The sequence below is a fragment of the Eretmochelys imbricata genome, chromosome 1 (assembly GCF_965152235.1).
Source record: "Eretmochelys imbricata isolate rEreImb1 chromosome 1, rEreImb1.hap1, whole genome shotgun sequence".
NCBI classification, from domain to species: Eukaryota; Metazoa; Chordata; order Testudines; family Cheloniidae; genus Eretmochelys; species Eretmochelys imbricata.
In genome coordinates, this window is record NC_135572.1 from 270,076,518 (window position 1) to 270,092,108 (window position 15,591).

A 15,591-nucleotide genomic window follows, 5' to 3' on the forward strand; every position below is an offset into this window, starting at 1 on the left:
AACGAAGCCTTCATGTCTAGCTGCATGGCTTTCATATGACCCATGGCAGGAACACCTTTGGTGAAAGATTGCCATGCTGTTTAATATTATGGCTAGCACTACTTGTTTTTGTGCCTGTAGTAAAACGTTATACCAGCTTTGTGTCACATGATTGAGTTTGCATTTGATAAGCTTCTCTCCCCCAAGCCCATGGCCACAATGGGGAAAATAGAGCAGACCATGAAAACTATAGGGGAAACCGGAAGAAGACTCAAAGGACTCTCAATAAAGGAAAATCCTCACTTTACTCTAAAACAAAATGTTTTGCCAATAATATTTCTCTTCTTTTCAGGTAATATATAGAGGGACCCAGGAAGCAGAATTCATATTTAGACTTTTAGAGGAAAGTAGGTTATTTGCACTTTCCAAGATCTCAAAAATGATCACCTAAGCATCGTACAAACAACCTATACTCTCAAATGATCAGTCTCTCCACTAAACTCTGACCTTTCAGTGCTTTTCCTTTGGGCTTAGAAGGTGGGGAGCAAAGAAAGATAAAGAAACAGTTGCAAGCAGGATGAAGCAAATGTAATTGGAAACTATCTGGCCTCTACCATTGCCAAGCAGTAACTTACCAGATGAGAGTTGCATTGGTAAAGCCTTGCCACAGGAAGGTGCAAATTCCAAAACACCCAATCATCAGCAGGTGTGTTTCCACAAGCAGTGAGTGAAACATAACAAGAGGTTGCAGTGGGGTCTATGTCCATGGTGTTGCCAATTCTTATCTGTTTCTTCCTACAACACCCCCAAAAATTGAAAAATTACATATGCAGCAACATCACGATATTGGAAAGGTTAATTTCTACTACATCTCTAAGTGAGGATTACTTTGATCTTTACAGTACCTGTCATCTGGAAGGATCCCAAGTATTTCACACTACACAGGAATCATTTCTCCTCACTACTGACATGCAACCAACCTTGGGATGAAACATCAAAAAAGTCTAAAGGTGCACAGCAATGCTACAGAACAGTTTTGCACAAGAGGCGAAATATACCCAAACCATTTGAAACTGCAGAGTGAATTTCACACAGGTGAAGTAAGTACCCAACACATTTATACACCTGGGTTTAATATTTTCCAGGTGGCACAGGGGATACTCAGGGTCTTTATGAGGAAATGTTATCTCAAAGGGGAGCCAAAATAACTCTGAATGTGTAAAGTGGTGTAGGTATCGGAATAGAAACAAGCCCCTTCTTCTCAAAAGAGCAGATTTGCTCTCTGCCGTATCTGTCATGGGTGGACTGGGGCAGATCTCCTCCCCTCTCCCCTTGTGTGGTGCACAATAAATATAACTGACAAGACATAAGGTTAAAAACAAACAGGCAAATGTATTAGGGGATAGAATTACACAGATATGGAAGGGGTCAATGTAAATGACTAGTAGCTATATAACAAACCAACCCAGTGACACAGCAGCTCTTCCCTGCGAGCGTGAAGCTCAGGCCCAAGAATAAAACTAAACCCACCCTAGCATTCAAGAAATATGACCCCCAACTTAGAAACCCTAATTGCTTTCTCACTCAATACCCAGCACTTCAGTGGCGCTGGCGAAGTCCAGAACCTCTACTCCATAGGTAATTGAAACCCTGGAGGAGGAACACTGGAGAGTCCCTCGATGGATGTCAGGACAGAAGAAGCGGACCAGGAACTCTCTGGATGGTGATGTTCTCCAGGTGCAGGACAGATAAGATGGTAATGTGTCTTCTTTTCTTTTCACTCCGGGAACGAAGGGTTTCTTCGCTGATGCACAAGTGCCATGAAGACCCGAAACCGTGCACACAGTCGCTATGATGGACTGCCCCGTCAGCCTGTGATCACAGTTCTTTTATAGAATCTACGGCGGGAAAACATGGTACAATCTGTAGAAAGGCAGGAAACAGTCTGAGGTGATGGAACCTTGGGGATCGCCCAGTGGCGGGAAAAACCCGTTCAGTCCAGTTTCATCCAGACCAGGCTGACAGTGTACAGAGGTCACAAGATGGAGCACAAGATGACAGTTTTCAGACTCCATCTTGGATTGCCACAGTGTCCTTAAAATCACTGATCATTGGGTCTGATACTCACACAATAAACCATGTGTAATGAACCAGAGAACAATACAACAGTCCATACCCAACAGAAAGAACAGCCTGCAATTATAAATTTAATAAAAACATACTTAGAAGAGCGTAGGAGCTAGTGAGGAGAACTAATAAGGATGTTCTATCAGCTGTAGAAAGTTCTAGAAGAGCATGGAGCTGGTCAGAGTAGCAGTTAGTGAAATCACAAAGCATTTGGGGAAGCATCTATAACAGGGGTCTCAAAGTCCCGGCCTGTGGGCCATCCGTGGCCTGAGAACCTCCCCACTGCAGCCCGTGGAGGAGAGACACATACAGTCACCATGTTGCCAGCTCTGCCTGCTGTAGGCACCGCCCCCTGCAGCTCCCATTGGCTGGGGGAGAGGGACAGAGATATCATCGCTAGTCGCTGGGCAGAGTCAGCCATGGAGGCAGCATCACTTTTTTCCACAATGAATATAAACAAGTCAAAATACCGGTCATAAACATAGAGCTACGGGCAGCATAAAACCCCTCCTTTATCTGTAAGGGGTTAAGAAGCTCAAATAACCTGGTTGGCATCTGATCAAAAGGACCAAAAAGAAAAGAAGATACTTTCAAATCTGGGAGGGGAGGTTTTGTTTGTGCTCTTTGTTTGTTCTCTCTCTGGATGAGAGAGGGACCAGGCAGGAAAAAACATCTCCTAAAAACCTACCTGAAATGAGCATCTAAGATGACAAAAATTGTAAGTAAAGGCAAGGAAATGCATTAGAGTATCTTTTGTTTTAGCTTGTGAATTTTCCCGATGCTAATAGGGAGTTTTATTCCTGATTTTTGTAACTTTGAAGCTAAGCCTAGACAGGAATCCTCTGTGTTTTAAATCTTTTTATTTACCGTGTAAAGTTACCTTCCATCCCAATTTTGCAGGTGTTATTTTTTTTACCTTTTTTTTTTTTTTAAATAAAATTCTTCTTCTAAGAACCTGATTGATTTTCAGTGTCCTAAAAATCCAGGGGTTTGGTCTGTGCTCACTTGTAAGCAATTGGTTAGTATATTATTCTCAAGCCTCCCCAGGAAAGGGGGTGAAGGGGCTTGGGGGAATATTTTGGGGAAACAGGGACTCCAAGTGGCCCTTTTTCCTGGATTTTTATCTAAATCACTTGGTAGTGGCAGCAATACCATTCAAGGACAAGGAAAGGATTTGTGCCTTGGGAAAGTTTTAACCTAAGCGGGTAGAAATAAGCTTAGGGGGTCTTTCATGTGGATCCCCATATCTGCACCTCAGAGTTCAGAGTGGGGAGGGAACGCTGACAATACTGAACACAACTATCTGATGCACACCTTGCTGCAATCCTGAAGGTTTCAACTGCTCAGTCACTGAGGCCAAACATCAACAAACTGACGGAACTGAAGCGTTGCCAGGTGTCTGACAAACACTAAAAACTCTCTGGCAGGTGAAGAATTGTATAAAGTTGTATGACAGTTTTATTATTTCTAAGAAATTTGAAATAAAAAGTACAATATAAATGTTTTCTTTTCTGAACACGATCTTCAGTGACATTATTGGCCTGCTAGGAGGATTTGAGGATTGGCACTGGCCCAATAGTAAATTGAGGTTTGAGACCCTTGATCTATAAGAATGAGAGCTGGTCAGAGAGAAACTTGCCCTCAGGTGTGAAGGTAGAAGTAATGAATCTGTACTAGCCCATGGTAAACAAGTGAGAACTGACGCAGCAACCAAGCGCTAGTGAAATGCCACACCAGAAAATGATGCTCAGAAACTCCAAGGAAGTATATGCAAGGACCATGCTGCCAGCAGAGAAAAGAAAACCAACAACCCCCAGTTATTTAGTTCCAATCCCTGCCTTTTTGTCTCAACGTACCTACCAAGTTTGATAAATCTTTAATTACCACACCATTAAAAAAAGCTTGCAATGAAAATAGATAGCGACGGCCAGTTTGTTCAAGTGGAGAATGCAGATTTGTAGTCCACAAGTGAACTTCATTTGAACAGCCGTGCTGAAGCCCAGCAGACAGTCCCAGTTTAATGGCTTTATTTTGTTGTGTTGACTTCAATATTCTGAGCATTGGGTATTACTCTTTATCTCCTTGTGAGGCAGCAGAAGCCGATCAGGATCCCTTTAATGGTTGCCAGGAGTGAGCAAGCCACCAGCCTCAGACATCAAGGCCAATGTCACACTAAGCTGGCCAGCAGGAACTATTCAGATAAGCAGCTCATACTGTTTCTTCCCCCTAAGAATCACCTGTTTAAGGGAGCTTGGTTCCATTACAGCTTGTGGAGAAGGGAGGGAGGGTCATCATTTGTAGGGTGCATCCATGCAGTCTCCCTACCGGCTAGAGTTTAGGTGATCCCAGTTCTGAAGGAGAGGAAGAATGGCCTTGTAGTGAAGGCACTGGTAATCAGACTTAGGTTGTACTCCTGTCTCTATCACAATCTTCCTGTTAGTCTGGTCTGCTGTGTTAGCTATCCGCGCAAAGCTGGAGCAGCACACAGAGGGAACACGCATGCAGCTGACTGTTATCATCGAACAAGAGCAGAGCACCAGATTGGTAGCATCTGACAACACGTACTTTGCAGGAAAAATACTCCAGCATGTAAAGAATTGCTCAAAGAATTTCATAGTCACATGGCATAATAAAACAGGTGCCTCGCACTGTTCAGTGGAAATACTTTATAGTCACCATGAGGAGGCTGACAAAAAATTATCTCGCATGCCATAAATGCCACAGGGAGACTACTGAACTTGAAATTTTTGTGCTAGACACAGATGTTCTAGTACTTTCTGTGAGATGCTACCCAAGACTTCCACCGGATTCTGGTTTTGTGCCTGCTGGGGAACAGAATTACTGTACATCCATCAGAGATGTGTTCCTATCACTCAGGCCATTAAAAGCCACTCCACTGCCAGGTTTCCATACCCTTTCAAAATGTGACACTACTGGAAGGTTGGCTAGAAAGACCAAGTTTTCTTACCGGAAGGCATTTGATTCAGCCTCCAAAGATTCTCTCCTCACTCGTAAGGAGCTCGGAATGGCTGAGACAATCACTGATGAGGTCATAAATGCCCGGGAGGCTTTCATATGCCAAGTTTACCATTTGAAGATCAACATTATGACACTTGCAGAACTACATTGGTGGATGTTTTCCTAAAAGTAGACAAATGGAGACAGAATGGCCACTGACAAGGGATGTATTTATACCTACTATCAAGAGGGTAAATTATCAAGCAATGGAGTGGCTCTAGGATGATCAAGCACTTCCAAAATTACCCTCCCCTATTGGGCATGGATGGGCCTTGGAAGATGGACTGATCACACTAGTTGTGTGTGAAATACCATGTGATCGTGAATCAATCCTTCGGTTAATCAAATGCTCATTTGCAAAGACCAGATGTTCACCACCTTGCAAATGTTTGGCCAGCAGCCTTCTTTGTTTGGAAGTGTGAGTGCTGCGTGGACGAGGATCAGTGTGACAACATGTCTAGCAGTGGTGCCCGAGATGGACATGACACTGATGATGACTTGATGAATAAATGTTTTCAGTCCTACATATCAAAGCTAACTTTCCTAGGATTACCAAAGATCAATGACCTTTTTTATGTAAGCAATGTACCCCTGTGTTAAAGTTGATTTTTAAACATTTTCTCAAATATATCTACGTAATTGTTCTAGGCTGTTCACATTGGATACCACTGTGTTTGTGGCAGAAAGGGCTTTCAAACGATTCCCACCTCAACCCATTTCTGATGACACTATATTATCAATTTTTCCACCAACTGAAGGAGCTGGCACTGGGGAGGTAGTGAGTCCCTGCTGCTACGCCAGATGACACCACTGAAATTATGATTCTGTAGATTTTTATGAATCAAATTACATCAATAACTTGCCTGCGGAATGAGATTTCATTACATTATGCTCCCAGATGTGAGACACCCTGGAGAAGTCATGAAACCTCCCTTTACCTCAAGCTCCTTAGCAGTAAAATGGAGATACTTACCCTACCTCACAGGGTGGTTGCAAGACAAATCCTTTAGTATCTGTGCACCTCACAGACACTACAGTCACAAGCTCCATAGTAAAGCCTATAATAAATAAATAAATATAAGGAAGAGGCCCAAGTTCAAACATCCCCTCACCCAACCATCAGGATCTTTTGCATAATTTAATGTAATTTTTCCCCTTGGTCTCTACTACTGATGAATCTAAGCAGATAAAGTGTTTTGTTACATTAAACAGAAATAAAAATTTTATTAAAGCTAATGTTAAAAAATTATATAATACACAGGTTGAGAAGAGTGTGTCTGTACATCTGGGTATAGTGCTTAAATTATCCACAAATACACAGTTTTTTGTAAAAGTCATAAGATACATATAGTGCATAATCAGCAATAACCCACATTTAGGTGAATAAATTTAATACAGTTTAGATATTTGCATTCAAGTATTTGGATACATCACTCATGGAAATTTATACAGAGAGTTGGCTGTGGAAAGAAAAATGTACCAATGAGTGAAGACTGCCCCTCAGTAATTGAGAATTTAGGGTAGGCTGTCTATTTAGAAAATCCATCAAGAAAGCATTTCAGTTACTTTCCTGACTACACTTCTCATCAGCACTCCAGCTCATCCCTCTTGGTATTGCCGATATCCCATGATGTGTTCTATGTAGGTGACCCTTGACCACCAGATGACAGCTGACACCATGAGTTGCTGCATCAGCCGGGCACAGCACTGACCGAGTCCGCATTCTCACAACACTCGTGCGTTACTGGGATCCCATGCACCCAGGGCTCCGACAATCAGCGCATGTCTGAACCTGGTAACCCTTAGCTCTCAAGGTTTCGGCCAGAGGGGCATATTTCTCCACCTTTCAAGCTCTGGCGTTGTAGAAGGCCGGGGTCCCGTTCTCAAAGGGCACTGTGATGTCCACCACCATGATCTTCTTCTGGTCCTCTTTGGTGATGATGATGTCGTCCGGTTGCAGTTGGCTGTCAGTTCTGGGGATGGTGGAGTTCATGGTCACCTTCCCTATGGGTGGCGGGATGGCTTTGACTAGTCGATCTTGGATGGCATTGTGTCGCAACTGCCAAGCTCTGGAATGGGGCTTGCAGCTACATAGGATGTGGGGTAGGGTCTTGTTGGCATAGCAGCACTTCCTGCATGGCTTGTTCCGATTTCCATGATGGACTGCTCCATTTAGTGGAACACAGTTGAGCCGGGCCCGGTGGATGAACCTCCAGTCAGCAAATCGGGTTAAACTGCCCCAAGGGAGAAAGTGGTTGCTGGCATACCACTTGCACGTCCCCTTGAATGCCTTGCCCTGGTCTGGCTTCCGTTTCAGGTTTTCCACGTATTGGCAGTGGATGGCATCCTTCAGGGTCCTTTCCGGCATGGTTCTAGCTTTCAGAGTGAGGATTGTGTGCTCTGCATTCTTCACCTGTTGCACCAGGACTCCCTAATACTGCAAGCTAAAATCAGCGAGATAAGAATGAAGTCATTCTCTATAAGCCATAAAGCCAAACAAGTCCTCCTTACCCTTGTAAGAAAACATCTCAGAAGCTAAAGGACATTCTACTAAAGTGGAGTGTTCCTGTACAAGATGCAATTCAAACTGACTATCTTATTTGGGTGATTGATATGCCATTACCAAATTTAAGGATTTAAGGACATGTAGGTGTGATGGGTTCCCCCCGGGTGCCACCTGGAACTGGGGTACCACTGAGCCCTCTGACCTACCAGCCTGGGCTTCCTTTCACACTGTACTGCTGTGACAAGCTTCAAAGCCCTCCAGCCTGCATTTTCATTACCATTCACACAGGTAGGGATACACTCAGATGCAGTGACACACAGACTCTCTAACCACCAGCTTTCCTAGCCTAGGACCCCAGAGCAGTACCATCCTGCCATGGTCAAATCTGGTCAGTATATGGGTTTAATGCCCGGTCCACCTCTCCTTCAATGTGAAGAGGACAATGCACACTTGTGGTGACCAAGCAGAGATTTTCCCCAAGCACTCCAGTCAAAACTCAGATCCAGCACTTCCCCCAGTTCAGTCTTTATTCCTCAGATGTTTCCAAGAGCCTTCTTTTGTGGGGAGTGACCCCACCAGATGATGTCACTCCCTGCTTTATATAGCTTTAGCACATGGTGGAAACCCTTTGTTTCAAAACTTGGTTCCCCAACCAGTTTGTGGAAAAATACAGACATCCCAAGATGGAGTCCACAATCATGTGGCCTGGTCACATGCCCTTGTAGAGTCATATCAGCCATTACTTACAGCATTCTCAGGAAGGCTCATCAGGTGGGAGATAAGCTTCTCCTAAGGCCTATTTCTTTCGCTAAAGGCTCATTGCCCTGAATAGGTCCTTCCCAACCAGCTATCTAGACTGAAAGTATCTAATCTAGTGGGTGTTACCCAAGTGTAACTACATTTGACGTACAGATTCATAGTCCGTGTTTATACCTTCAGATACAAAAATGATGCATGCATACAAGTAGGATAATCATATTCAGCAAATCATAACCTTTTCAATGACACCTTACATGACCCATCTTGCACACAATGCACAGAATTATGCCATAATCGTATCATAAACATATCACATCCCCCCCTTAGATTACTGCCAGAGAATTAGTCACTGACTAATACGTAGGCAGTGAGCCCAATTTCTTCTTTCCTAGACAGGGCATCTGCTACCATGTCCTCCTCCCCCTTTATGTGCACAATCTCCATGTCAAACTCTTGCAGGATTAGGCTTCAGTGTAGCAGTTTGGAAATTGAGCCCTTGGTTCTGTTTAGCCATATTAAGGTCGAGTGGTCTGATAAAATCTTGAACTTTCTATTGAAGAGGTAAGGTTTCAGTTGCTTAACAGCCCACTCTATGGCATAGCACTCCTTTTCTATGACAGAATAATTCTGTTCAGTGGGGGACAGCTTTTTACTTAAGACGACAATAGGGTGCTTCTTGTTGTCCTCCCCTGCTTGCATCAGTACAGCACCCAAGCAAGTGTCAGATGCATCAGTATATAGGCGACTAGTAAATGCTGATAGTAAGGGGGCACAATTTAAAGCTTATGGTAGTGCAAATTAGACAATAGAATGGGGACTTAGAAGCAAATTAGCAAGGTCTTTGCTCAGATGGTGCACAGAAATGTGTCACTGATTTGCTATCTAGCTGGCTTTGAACTCTGCTAAAGTGAATGAGAATTTTATGCCCTTGAACTGCTATATCCCCATCAAACCAGTGAGACAGCTGATCCATCTTTACTTCTGTATTACTTATTTTAAAAGACCAGCCATGGGCTAAAATGTAAGAGACCGTTTTCCTGTAACAATAGCTATATAAATGGGGATACCAGGCCAAGATGCTTATTTCAGTGATCAATTACTCTGGTCTATTTCAGAGATTTGGGCTTAATTCTCCACTGTGCCCAAATGGAAGCATCCCCAAGGACCTTAAGCCAGCTGAGAACTGGGTATATTAGAGCCTAGCTCTGCCTCCTCCCCTTCCCTCACATGCTCTGTCTCGTCCTTGCCTCCGAGAAGCCTTTGCTTTCCGTTATGCCACACAGTGGGTTCCCAGCACAGTAGATGGCAGATGCAGAAGGCAGCAGAACCATCACGGCCACTAGGGAGATTCTTTTGGCTGTTTCAAGTTCACCCTGTGTTGCATACGCAGAGAGCTGTCCCTTTAGTTTGTAATACCAGGGACGGATAATGGTGTGATTATCTTAGACCACTGACCCGCTACCTTCTGTTCGGCTTTGGGAGCAGAGCAGATCTATTTCATCTCTCCACCAGACACCACATTCTCCTTAGCAGTTCAGCTTTTGGACACCTATTGCATTGCTCAGTCACTTGAATTATACAGTTGACCTTCTTGCTTTATGGCTTAAGCCTTAAATTTCTCTTTTCATTTTAGTTTTCATTACACTAAAGTGCAGGGAACAAACAATAACTAACTAGGTTTGCTGAGGAATTCTGAAACAATGTAAGCCATAAGATATTTTTGCAGCAGTACCGAAAAAGAATTAAATCTACTAGGCCAATTTTACTCCCGTGTAATTTCACTGGAGTCAGTGAAATTACAACAGATTAATTATACCCCTGGCTTTCAAAGTGCAACAATATACTTTACCTTTCAATACCCCACTGTATACAATACAGTATATCATACCTTCCAATACCCCACTGTACACAATATGCCATACCTTCCAACCCACCACTGTATACAATACAGCATACCTTCTAATACCCTACTCTGCATATAGTATTTTCAGAGCTTGTAATTTATAAGCCCCATGAGGTATCCACGTATTGTAATAGAAATAATATTGAAGTATGTATCTTTGTGACACTCAGCCACTGCAAGGATAGATCCAGTAAGGTGACACTGAGGATCGCTGCACATCTGTTGTATACTTTGCAGCTGGTGGGCAAGAGCAGCTAACTGTACTTTGTCCGTATCCTTTCTTGGCAAACTCTTTGCAATGAAAACATTGCCATCAATGCTACTTTCTGTATTTCCAGTGTGAGCTGGCCGTGGCTCTCTTGTTACATAGCAAGACCACCAAAATGCTACTATGGGAATAGGGCGCATACACTGTAGACCTACAGAAACCGGAGTGCTAATGCAAACAAACCACCTGACCCGTCCAAACTTCTTCAATCAAAAGACTTTACATATGAAATGAGGGGCCACCTCGGAATGTGCTGCTAAGGGCATAGTGTGAAAGGAGGCCATCAGCTAAATATGCTGTACAGCTCAGATACAAATCACACTCCCAGCAAAAACAGGAGAGAGGTTTGTGGCTCTCAGAGGAGCTAAGAGTCAGAAACTGCTTCTCTCTCAAGGCTAGGAGAGAGGGTGAATAATGAAAACCAAAAGACACATTGCTGGAAAACACACCCACAGCCCTGCTTACTATACAATAGAGCAATTTCTCTCTTAAAGTCTGTACCTGAGAGAAGAATGGAATGTGGGGATATGACATTGACCCATCCGGTCTAGACTAGGAAATAGGTTGTACTGAAAAATATGATCGTTTAAAAACATGTTTGCTAACATGCTTGAACACTGCCTATTTTCCCAGTTTAGACCCGCCCATTCAGAAGAGGGACAATGAAACAAGGAAGGGGCACTGGGCACGTTAGAAGTCCCAGTTCAAACCACTTGAGCATCCAACCAGAGAGCTCAAGCAATTACACCCCAGCCCAGAGAACTCAGCTGGCCCATGGCCTTGAGCTGCTCGTCAACCCCAATAGCAGGGGCCTTAGCAAGGTGAAGTTCACTTGTCTGCAGACACGATGTCATGAACATAAAATCCCTGGGAATCGTGGTCCTACCATAATTAATCTTAAGGGATTCAACATGTGAGGGAGGAAGTCCAGGATATTTTAATTCTGACTTGGGATTCATAGATATTTAGGTCAGAAGGGACCATTATGATCATCTAGTCTGACCTCCTGCACAACGCAGGCCACAGAATTTCACCCACCACTCCTGCAAAAAACCTCACACCTATATCTGTGCTATTGAAGTCCTCAAATTGTAGTTTAAAGACTTCAAGGAGCAGAGAATCCTCCAGCAAGTGACCCATGCCCCATGCTACAGAGGAAGGCGAAAAACCTCCAGGGCCTCCTCCAATCTGCCCTGGAGGAAAATTCCTTCCCGACCCCAAATATGGCAATCAGCTAAACCCTGAGCATATGGGCAAGATTCATCAGCCAGATACTACAGAAAATTCTTTCCTGGGTAACTCGGATCCCACCCCATCTAATATCCCATCACAGGCCATTGGGCCTATTTACCATGAATATTTAATTACCAAAACCATGTTATCCCATCATACCATCTCCTCCATAAACTTATCGCGTTTAATCTTGAAGCCAGATAGATCTTTTGCCCCCACTGCTTCCCTTGGAAGGCTATTCCAAAACTTCACTCCTCTGATGGTTAGAAACCTTCATCTAATTTCTAGTCTAAATTTCCTGGTGGCCAGTTTATATCCATTTGTTCTTGCGTCCACATTGGTACTGAGCTTAAATAATTCCTCTCCCTCTCCGGTATTTATCCCTCTGATATATTTATAGAGAGCAATCATATCTCCCCTCAACCTTCTTTTAGTTAGGCTAAACAAGCCAAGCTCCCTGAGTCTCCTTTCATAAGACAAGTTTTCCATTCCTCGGATCATCCTAGTAGCCCTTCTCTGTACCTGTTCCAGTTTGAATTCATTCTTCTTAAACATGGGAGACCAGAACTGCACACAGTATTCCAGGTGAGGTCTCACCAGTGCCTTGATTAAAGGTACTAACACCTCCTTATCCCTACTGGAAATACCTCTCCTGATGCATCCCAAGACCGCATTAGCTTTTTTCACACCACATCACATTGGCAGCTCATAGTCATCCTATGATCAACCAATACTCCAAGGTCCTTTTCCTCCTCCGTTACTTCTAATTGATGCGTCCCTAGCTTATAACTAAAATTCTTGTTATTAATCCCTAAATGCATGACCTTACACTTCTCACAATTAAATTTCATCCTATTACTATTACTCCAGTTTACAAGGTTATCCAGATCCTCCTGTAGGATATCCCTGTCCTTCTCTAAATTGGCAATACCTCCCAGCTTTGTATCATCCACAAACTTTATTAGCACACTCCCACTTTTAGTGCCGAGGTCAGTAATAAAAAGATTAAATAAGATTGGTCCAAAAACCGATCCTTGAGGAACTCCACTGGTAACCTCCCTCCAGCCTGACAGTTCACCTTTCAGTAGGACCCGTTGTAGTCTCCCCTTTAACCAATTCCTTATCCACCTTTCAATTTTCCTACTGATCCCCATCTTATCCAATTTAACTAATAATTTCCCATGTGGCACGGTATCAAATGCCTTACTAAAATCTAGGTAAATTAGATCCACTGTATTTTCTTTGTCTAAAAAATCTGTTACTTTCTCAAAGAAGATCAGGTTGGTTTGGCACGATCTACCTTTTGTAAAACCATGTTGTATTTTGGGAGGGCAATGAAGTGAGTAAGCAAGCTACACACACAGATTCTACTCCGCTCTTTTCCTACAAGCCAGAGAGGTGCTCAGCGCTTCTCTTTGTTTCAATCTTAAAAAAAAAAACAGACGTCCATCCAGGCAGGCCACATGGCTGTTTCCTTGCCGTGGCCACCCCTCTGACACCAGACTCCCACTCTGGCTAGCACAGGCTTTGCAGACAAGAGTGCCTTAACCTTATCAAAATCTTTGTTGCACACCCCTGACCAAATCACCTTATTAGGTTGGTGCTTTTTATACAAATCTATGATTGGGGATACGTAGCTGAACCACACCACAAACCTTCTTTAGTTGTTTGCCAGGCCTATGAAGGATTGGACCTGTCTTTTAGTTTGGGGCACAGGCCAATTTACAATGGCTTCCACTTTAAGAGGGTCAGGGGATATTTGCCCCGCTCCAACCCAATGCCCTAAATAAAGGACTTTGGCTGCTCCTATTTTGCACGTAGAGGGTTTTATCGCGTGCTTTTTATGGTTGTCTCGTGTTGAACACCACTATATCACCTATGTATTCCCTTGCAAAATTATGTAAACCATTTAACACTTTGTTGACCAGTCTCTGGACGGTTGCACCAGCATTGACCAAACCAAAACGTAACACTGTGAATTTGTAGAGCCCAGTATCAGTTATAAAAGTGGATTTTTGCTGTGCCTCCTCCTCCACAGGGATCTTCCAGTAATCTCTAGTTAAATCAAAAGTACTGAGGTAGCTGGCTTGGCTCAGTACATCCAGCATATCGTCAGTTCTTGGCATGCAGTACATATCTGTTACAGCAACAGCACTAAGTATTCTATAGTCCACACAAAATCTTACAGTGCGATCCTTTTTGGGGACCAAGACCACAGGGAATGCTCATGAGCTGTCAGATTCCTTAATTACTCCCAGGTCCAACATGCTTTGTATATCTATATGAATTTGCTCTTGAACCTTGCCAGTGGCTCTGTAAGGCCTGGAAAGGGGAGGTTGTGTCCCTTTGATGAGGCTTTTATGGATTAGTAAGTGTTCTTCCCGGCATCTTGTAAAATACCTCACTGTATCCTTGCAGCACAGCTAACACCTCCCCCCTTTCACTGGTGTTAGCGCTCTGCAGATCTCAATGCTTTCCAGAGTTGAACCACCTTGGCATTCAGCCATCAAATCAATGAGTGGGTGTGCCTCAGTTTCCCCTTCCACACAACAGATCATGTTTACTACAGTCTCCCTGCTGTGACAGGCTTTGAGACGGTTCACATGTACAAGCTGTGGGAATAGCATCCTCATGGGGCTGCCTAATTTGATGTGTCTTCATTTGCCACTTACAGCACCTTGAAGGGCCCCTCCCAGCAGTACTGCATTTCGAATTTTTTCATGGGGCTACGTACCATCACCAAATCTCTTGTTAAAAAGCGCATTTACACGTATTTTTGTTATACCGGGCCTTTTGTTTGGCCTGTCTTGGAGGTTGGCTTGGACGACTTCCATCATGTCCTTTAACTCCTTCCTGAACCACCCAACATATTCAGATATTGGTTATTCCCTCACCTCATTGCTCCCTTCCCATGCGTCTTTAATGAGATCAGGCGGTCCCCTTACTTTTCTCCCATCTAAAAGATCAAATGGAGAAAACGCGGTGGACGCCTGGGGTTACCTCTTTGTAAACATACAACAGCAATGGCAATAACTTGTCCCAGTTTTGGCCCCTTTTCTTGGCATACATTACCAGCATGGATTTTAGGGTCCCATTCAACCTTTCCACCAACCCATGGGCCTAGGGGCTATAGGGGGCAGCCTTAAGTTGTTTCACACCACACACCTTCCATAGCTCGTTGAATATCTGCGACATAAAATTAGCCCCCCAGTCAGACAAAATCTCCTTAGGGAAGCCCACTCTGCTGAATAGTGGGAAGGGCTCTTGCCAGCGTCTCAGCTTCTGTATTAGACAGAACAGCTGCCTCAGAATAACTAGTGGCGAAATCCATCAGCACTAAGAAATACTTGTTCCCCCTCCGAGCTGGGCATGGAATAGGCCTCACAATGTCCATTGGCACATTGAAAAATGTCCCCTGTACGACAGTTAAGGGAATCTGGGGAGCTTTCTGGAGTCCTATGCGTCTTTCCCTCTCTTGACACACTACAAAAGACATGCAATAATCTCTCATGTCGGTAGAAATTCCTCTTTATCCTGTCCTAAGTCCTCTGTATCCCCAAGTGACCCGCAAAAGGACCATCATGTGCTACCAGCATCAGTTCTCCACAGTGCTGGTGGCTAAAACCAACTGCTTATAGGGCTGCCCAGGGCCTCTGTTTCTTCCCATAGAAGCCTCTCTATACAGCTTCCCATCCTCTTTTTTTTTTGAAAACTTCTCCCCCACTCCTTTCCTGGAGTTCCCTCCAGGACACATTTCCTTATGTTCTCTAGAGTGGGGTCTTGCCTTTTGCTTAGCTG